At 36.7% G+C, this 8,428-nt stretch overlaps 1 non-coding gene across 2 annotated transcripts; it reads left to right on the top strand.

Annotated features, from left to right (window-relative positions):
* The first annotated feature begins 2,249 nt into the window (after window positions 1–2,249).
* Window positions 2,250–5,179, top strand: LOC101307457. 2 transcript variants are annotated; one of them, XR_184063.1, is made up of 5 exons: window positions 2,250–2,820; window positions 2,901–3,056; window positions 3,146–3,217; window positions 4,682–4,781; window positions 4,927–5,179. It is a non-coding gene; the product is annotated as an uncharacterized LOC101307457 (transcript). The 2 variants fall into 2 exon arrangements; XR_184062.1 differs by having other exon boundaries at window positions 3,143–3,217.
* The last annotated feature ends 3,249 nt before the right edge of the window (window positions 5,180–8,428 follow it).

The following is an 8,428-nucleotide window of genomic DNA, read 5'->3' as shown; positions in this document are numbered from 1 at the left end:
ATAATATTACAATGAAGATCGATGATAAAAGATTATCGAACTTCAAGAACTCTCTTTGAAACAAATCTTTAAAAGAATTATGTGCATAAGTTTCTTTCGTTTTAATTAGACGCACCCTTCTTTTGTCACTATTAGAAGCATGCATTACGAGGCTTAATTTAGGGTTGTTTAAACGTGAAAATATATAGACCTTGACCACTGGCATGAAATAAAACCTAGTTTTCATGTGTGTAATTAATGACTAGCTACGAAAACCTAGTTTCCTTTCTTTTCAAGAATATATTGGTAAGTAAGTGGAGGGTCAAAAGATAGAAAGTTTCAGTCGGAGTACGTACTACAGTCATAGGTTCAGACATATCCAGCAGGGTTCTCGACTTCAAATCGAGTGTATGCCCTTTTCCATGTTCACTATATTCGCAAATTTCTACTCTGCAAATTGGGTAGATTTATCGAGTGTATGCCCTTTTCCATGTTCACTATATTCGCAAATTTCTACTCTGCAAATTGGGTAGATTTTTTTGTTCCAATTCAATTGCAAGATCTTGGACCCTTGAAGGGAATGGTTTGCTACTTCTCAGAGCAAACTTGTTTGCTTTGGGGGTTTGAAGTGATCTATTGTCTTCATCTTTATTTGTTGGTACATTTGGAAATGGAGATGCTAAAGAATTTTTGATCCGGATTTCAGGTAGCTTTTTTATCCTGGTTCTATTATTTTGAACTCTATTACTGAATGGAATGGTGCTCAGTAGTCTTGTGGCTCCTCGAGTGTTGAAAGGGTAGTTATTTCTGTGAAATGGGTGAAACCTCCCCCCAGTGTGTTAAAATTAAATGTGGATGGTGCTAGGACTCAAAATGGTTGCACTGGCGCTGGGGGTATGTTAAGAGACAGTAATGGCAATTGGATTTCTGGGTTTGCTGCTAGTTTAGGGAATGGCTCTATTTTGGAGGCGGAAGCTTGGGGTTTTCTTTTGGGTTTAAAGATGGCTTACACTTCCAGTGCAATTCTCTTCTTATTGAATCTGATTATGATGTTATTGTCCAAATGCTGAAGAAAGGGATTGAATCTGATATATATATATATATATATATATATATATATATATATATANATATAATATATATCTGCAGTTATCTGCGTAGCTCGTTATTGTCCAAGTCTCTGTTTCGGGAAGATATATAGTGAGAAAGGGGCGGTATACATGCGATAGAATTCGTTGTTGGTTGATCGTTCTTGACTATATCTTATGTAATTTGAGAATTTCCATGTTGATCTGTTTAGATCATTACTGTTTTCTGGTAAACTTCTTCAATATTGTATTCAAACTTATAAAGCCGGTAGTATTAATTAGCTATCCACACGCAAATCTTTGAATGAATTCAAATCATCAAGCTGATCTAGCAGGAAACTAATCGGAAATAAGAAAGAAACTATACCCATGGAAGAGAAATCCTTCAAGAAACCCCAGTAATTCAAAGGTAATGTTCACCCTGGTTTCCCATTACACCCTATCAATTTTTCTATAAATACCGATGAATTGATCCATAACCTAATCAACACAAATATTTCTCCAATTAATTGCAAGCATGCCTTCTCCTTAAGAAATGTATGACAAGAGTCCAAAGGTAAAGGGTGGTGCAAATGGAAATGCAGGTTGTTCTCCACCAACTGCTCAAGACATCACTACTAGGAAATCGATCAATAGGCACAGATCAATGGGCACAGACGAGGTTGTCCGTACCCTTATAGACATAAGAGGGACAAATATAAGCTGTCCGTTCCCAAATTTTCAACAAAGTTGCTTACCACGCGCTTATACATAATTTGGATATGGAAATTTTCATTGTCCGTCCCTAAAGTGACAATTTGGCCACGAACAGTTTCAGTAACCGTCCTCAAAATAGTATTAAAATAATTAAATAATCAATTGTATGTTAATATGGACACGGACATGTTTTAGATCAGTCCCTAAAATAACACCAAAATAATCAAATAATCAAATGTAAGTTAATATGACAGTGATAACTTAGATCCGTCCCAACTGTATGTTTATTTGGGCATGGACATGTGTTATAAACCGTCCCCAAACTTATACCATATAATAAAATAATGAAATGAATGTTAGTTTAGGTACAGACATATTTTAGATCCGTCCCTGATAACCCCAATAATTATATAACAAAGTAATTTGAGCACGGACAAGTGTTCGATCCATCCCTAACTATATGGTAATTTGGGCACACAGACAAGTTTGAGATCCGAGTATAAAGGGAAAAGAGAGAGGTTGACTTCAGAAAAGCCCACACTCGGTGTTGACCCGAGCCCATGCTTCTCTCCCTCCCTCTCCGGCTGCCTCCTCTGCTCCGGCGTGGCGTCGCCAGTTCCGGCCGCCGCATGCCATGAAACCGCCACCAATCTCTTCCTCTCTTTCTTCTCTACAAGACCCAGTCCTCAAATCGCACATTCTTCCACCTATAGAGGAGATCAAAGTCGACGAACACGACTGTGTTCGTCGGATTCCGGCAAGCTCAGGCGACGAGGCGGCTACCGATAGGTAGGGTTTTGTTCCTCTCCTCTTCTTCTTCAATTTCATGTCTTCAATCCTTTGAACCAAGCCCCTAATTCGAAAACCCCTTTTCTGAAATTTTCTGGGTTTTGTCGAGGTTTTTCCGGCCTCGTGGTTTCGGCTCCAAGGAGGATTTCGACTCTGACCTTAATTCCGACGCCTCTAGATGGCTTACTGGGTGAGAGGTGATTGAGTGTTCGAGCTGGACAAGCCTGGGAATGAAGAGTAGGTGAACGTAGCAAGAGACTGATTTCGGGTAAGTGAGGCTGCCCTTGATCTTCAAAGATTGTGGTTGTGATTGTTAAGTTTGATATAGGGAGTTTATTTGGTGTTCAGTTAGTGAAGAGACGATATGAGTGACCTGGTGTAGCTGATGCATGTCGGAGGTGAAAGCAAGTAGAGGAGCAGTAGTGGGAGACTTGATTGGTGTTGAGCTATTCTTTGGGTGTAAAGAGTAGTTTTGGAGTTGGTCTCACACAAGTTGATCACAAGGTGAGTTCGGTTTGGATATATCCTCTGTTCTAGTTCATTTGTATTTAATATTTATGTCCTAACGCCGTGGATGTGTCTGTGTGTAGTAGTATAACTAGGAGCTCGTCGGAGGTGGGACAGAGCTAGCTGCTGCTCTAGGAATCCAGTTTTGGAGTTTGAAGGTATGAGACCCCTGCCTAGTTCTTGATCTTGGTTTGGAGTTTTGTATTGGACTTGGTGTGTGTTATTGTATTGAGTTCATGTCTTCTCTTTTCATTTGTACATTTTTGTGAGTATTTTCTCATTCATGGAAATAGCTACGGAGAGATTTACTGACTTTGATTGTATATTTTGTTGATATGCACCTGTACATGTTATGTTAGATTGTAGAACTCTTATGGGATTGGCTGTTTGGACTATAGAAAGGAATTTTGAGACTTGCAATTTGTTCTAGTTGCTTTTGTTTTTGGTGTTTGGACTATGCTTGTATTTTGTAAGGTTTATATCTACTTGCGTAGACACCTGCATAGTTAACTTTGTGTCATCAATATGGTAATGTATCATTGAGGTTACAATTGATGAAAGAATAGAATACCTTGAGTACTTTGTAGGATGGATGAGTTGATCCCGTAGTGTGCAAGTAGGAAACAAGATGGGTGAGTTGATCCCATTGTGAGCAAGCAGGGAACAAGAAGAGTCCTTGGGGTGAAAAGCCTTAAAATAGTTAGTGCACTAATTTGTCGTTGACCATTCACGGTGTGTATGATATGTGTTTGTGTATAGCCCTACTTGGTGAGTTGATCCATGTGGCTGTTATAGGTGAGAAGTATTATCAATGGTGTATGTTATTTACAACGTGAGTTATTTCCTTGAGTTAGTATAAACAATAAGAGGAAGGGATATGTTATGTCTATATATTGGTTCGTATGTGTCCTTCAATAAGTTATAGCTACTGAATTAGTTTGTGATGTTAATTGATGTGTTTCATGTTATTCTCTCATTTGAAATATTCTTTTGTTATACATTAAGAATTATATTTGTGTGTAACATAGTCTCTTGTGTAGTTTTTACTCATACAAGCTTCATAAGCTTATCGGGTTTTCTTTTCTTTTGTGAACCCGGTACACCATTTTATGGTGTAGGGAGTGACTTTGCTGGGAGTTAGTCTTGAAAGTTAACAAGGGGCATTCAGGTGTAGTAATTGACGCCTACCACTTGTCTGGAAAGTGAGTGACATGATTCTTATGTAAATTCCTAGATTTAAATTTGCACTTTCGCTCTATGGTTAGAGTTTGATATCATACATTCAATATGGATGTAAGGTTTATGATTTTAATTTTTACTTTCTGGCATTCGTGAATAATTAATTATTCCTCTGCATTGGATAATTTTCCGATTCACATTCAAATTCATTGCTTTTGAAAATATGTTTCAAAACGTAAAATTTGGGATGTGACCTTTTCTCATTCATGGAAGTAGCTACTGAGACATTTACTTTGTTTGATTGTACATTTTGTTTTGACATGCACCTGTACATATTATGTTAGATTGTAGAACTCTTATGGGATTGGTTGTTTAGACTATAGGAAGGAATTTTGAGGTATATATAAAATTTGATTCTGATAATGTACGGGTGATGTTTGCAGGCATATAATAGGTGAAGCTGCTAGCGCTTTGAACGTCAAGGAACTTAAGAACCTAGAAGGAATATTGGAGAAAAGAATCAACGAAATAAGATCCAAAAAGGTACCGAGTGAACATTCATTTTTTATTTGGGACATATTTATATTTAAGTATTTCCTCATTGATATGTACTTAGAATTTCAATCCACATTTTCCAATATATATGCCACCAAAATGAAATGTTGTTTGCTGAAATGTTGTTTTTCAGGATATATTTTGGCAAGAGCCATTGGAGGAGTTTGTTATAGTGTTGACGAAGTGTTCATTGTCCAGGGAAAAGATTATGTAGATTTTCATTTGAGTATAGGTATTGAGAAGTATTGTATTTTCATTTGGTAGCTTGTACTTAACATTTTTGCTGTGGTACAATATAGGACAAAAAACTGGGTCCCTATTAGTAAAAACCAAAACCAGGGTAAATATTTCAAAACCCAATTGGTATTTTATTGAAATTTTTAATTATTTTTTTTTGTGTTAAATTTGCCCAAGTTGGGCACGGATGAATATACGGTGTATCAAGTTTCATATACGGATGAATACCAACAGATCAGATTATTATACTATATAAAAACCATAGAGCACTGTTACAGTCAGAAAGGGAAAAAGAGAGCGCGTGAGTTATGGTGCTCAGGGTGGGACGAACAGGGATATCTGTCCCTTAATGGTAAAAAACCAATTTGGAGATGGAACAAGAGGATACAGGCAGAAAATTCGTCCCCATCAATCAATAGTCATAGATTCCGTGCCCAATGACCCCTAATAGGGACGGAAAACATCTGTGCCTATTGATCGATTTCCCAGTAGTGCATATACGGCCGGAAATAGAAACGGAAAAACATGGAAACTCTGTGCAGATCTAATGGTACCTTGTCTATGTCTTAAGTTATCTCAGCTCATTGTTGTTGTAATTGTTGGTATAAACACTCACATCTATATCTTTATTCTTTGTATTCTTCATTCAAGATGTAAATTTTCGTTACAGTTTTTTCCTATGGTTTTGTTGAACTGGGTGGTTGGTGCCCTTGAATAAATATCTCCAGCTGTGTATAATAGATGGAAGAAACGCAATACACATTTACTATTTCATTTTTCTGTACTTGTGTTGCTTTATTCATTTTAAGAAATAGTATGAAGGCATGTCCTTCTACCTTTTTTTTGATGGCGCATCCCAAATGGAGAGTGAAATTACCCATGAAATTAATTACGGCTTGCTCTCATCAATCATCTTTAAGCTATCGAATGTGCTAATACCAATTACTAGCATATATACCACTGTACTGATCGAATATATAGAAAAATCGATGAGACAAATGATCAGAATAATTTGAATTTATGATTTATGCATCAAATATATAATGAAACAAAGGGTGCAATTGGCGAATTTGTATGCCAGATTTCTGGCTTTGTGCCATGTATCCTACAGTTTAAAGAGAGAACAAAAATATTAACCCATACCTTAGTTTAGGCCGGTAATACAATACACAAATGTCAACCTACCGGAGCTGAGACTCGTTTGTAAGAATTTTTCATTATATATAAACCACCCATCACCGATCTGTATCATTTTTGGCATGAAATTTCTTAACACTGTACATATATAGATTTCAATTACACTTTGGTCTGGCTTGTCAAACGAATGAAATTTCTTTATGTTGGAAACAAGAATGATTGTTTTTGGGTGTTAGAATCAATATAAAGTCGGAACAAGGATTATCAACAATTTATATATTCTCTCCATATAATTAACACTTTCCTATCTATAACAGTGGGAATGAAAGAGTTGTTAGGGTCTTAATTTCAAACATGCATGCAGTTCATATATATCAATGTTTAACTTAACTAATTAGCTTTCACATTTTACAATTCGATCGACTCTAATGAATACATGTAATTTCCGCCAAAGCACCATGTATGTAAAACCATATATATAAAAGATAGCATTGGTTGAATTTTCGAACGTGAAGATTGGTATGAAGAAATTAAGCGTGAGTTTACGTATATATGAATGCCAGCTAGCTACAGGTCCATATATGCCTGAAAATTTGAGTTGAGTAAAACGTGACCTTTGAAGTTTGAAAACCCAACCTTTGAGTTTTGACCGCACGGGTGCCATGACTACGACCTCATCTCTTTACCTAAAAATACTATGTTGAGGATCAATCGAGAAGTTTCGGAAACATATATAACATTTCGAGCCTAAATGAATACACGTAATTTCCACCAAAGCTCCCAATTAAATGAATTCATACAGCTATTGAGTTGAAATCTGGACTCGAAGATTGGATTAAGAAAGCTTTACTTATTGTATACAAATGGTAGCTACAAAGAGAGTACAAGTACGTGGGAAATACATGAACCGGTGATGGTGATTAAATTGGTTAACACTTTACCAAAGAAAATGAAGTCAAATGTTTAGGATTATTTAGAATTTCACTCAATCTCGATATGTTTGACAATTAATCCTTAATCGAATTGTATGTCAATGCATGGTAAGGTTCACCCTAATTTCCAAACAAATTAAAACCCAAACCACAAGCAATGTACGTTGGTATAACCAAATTGTAGCTATAAATAAAGGAAGCTGGTTAACATCCATCCATAACCAATTCAAGATCATAAGACACAAGAACATTACAGCAATCACAAGCAAGCATGCCTTCTCCTCAGGATTTGCTTGGACAGGGTTCAGATCAGGATGATTCAGACAATGGAGATGGTGGCTCTTCTCAACCAACTGCCCAAGACGTATTGGGCAAATAGACTCAGAATACGTACTGCAAGCTAGGACTGTGCAGAAATCAATGTAGCCTACTCGATCGTATGTTTCCAGATCTCTCTGTAGCTATAGCTAGTTCTTGTTAGAAATTCTTTCATCATATTTATATATATGCATGCATATATTGTACCAAAATTGATATATCCGCACTTATAAACTGATCTTATTCGTTGTACTATATACAATTTGATTCAAATATGTAAGCACTTCTCGGTTCAGTTGTTAATTTGTTATGTACCACTTGTAATATATATCGAATAAATAATTCACATTGTTATACCAGTTTCTTCATATATTATGTTGCCTTAATTCTTCTTACAATCGACGCAAATCGATGATGGAATTTCAAATTAAGATGTTTCTACTTCGTGGCATAAACCATGAAATTAAACTCCATTCTTTCCAGCAATATTATTTCTTTATTTATAGTTTTGGTTGGTAGCTTCGGATTTTAGTTACTCAGGATCTGAGGTCGGAGAGCGAGTCTCGGCAGTAATATATATGGAGCTAATATTGTTAAGTGTTTCTTGACTCTTGTCTCCATCATTCAATCAGAGTCAACCATTTTTCTATATGCTAGCTAGCTTTTTTTCTGCTGTACGTACACAATCACGGTTTAAACACCACGTCGGACAGGAGGCACAAGCCGGTGATTGATCCTGCGGATGCTAAACCAGACCTCCCTGCTAATCTTCTTCTTGCCGGTGGACTGGAGGGCGACGAGTTCGAAGTCGAGAATGATGTGCTTCAAGTTTACCTTGATGAAGAGTTCTAGCCTTCACCTTGATGACCACTAGCCTTCACCAAGGTCTCCAAAGGAAGGAATTAGAGCTGCTATCTGCACTAGCGTCAGCCTCCTAGCTCGAGCAGGCCTCCGTCCATTTTCTTTATATATATATATATATATATATATATATGTGTGTGTGTGTGTGTT

Source organism: Fragaria vesca, linkage group LG2, assembly GCF_000184155.1.
Source record: "Fragaria vesca subsp. vesca linkage group LG2, FraVesHawaii_1.0, whole genome shotgun sequence".
Classification (NCBI taxonomy): domain Eukaryota; kingdom Viridiplantae; phylum Streptophyta; class Magnoliopsida; order Rosales; family Rosaceae; genus Fragaria; species Fragaria vesca.
Note: the sequence above shows the minus strand (reverse complement) of the source record. Positions and strands in the feature narration are given on the sequence as shown.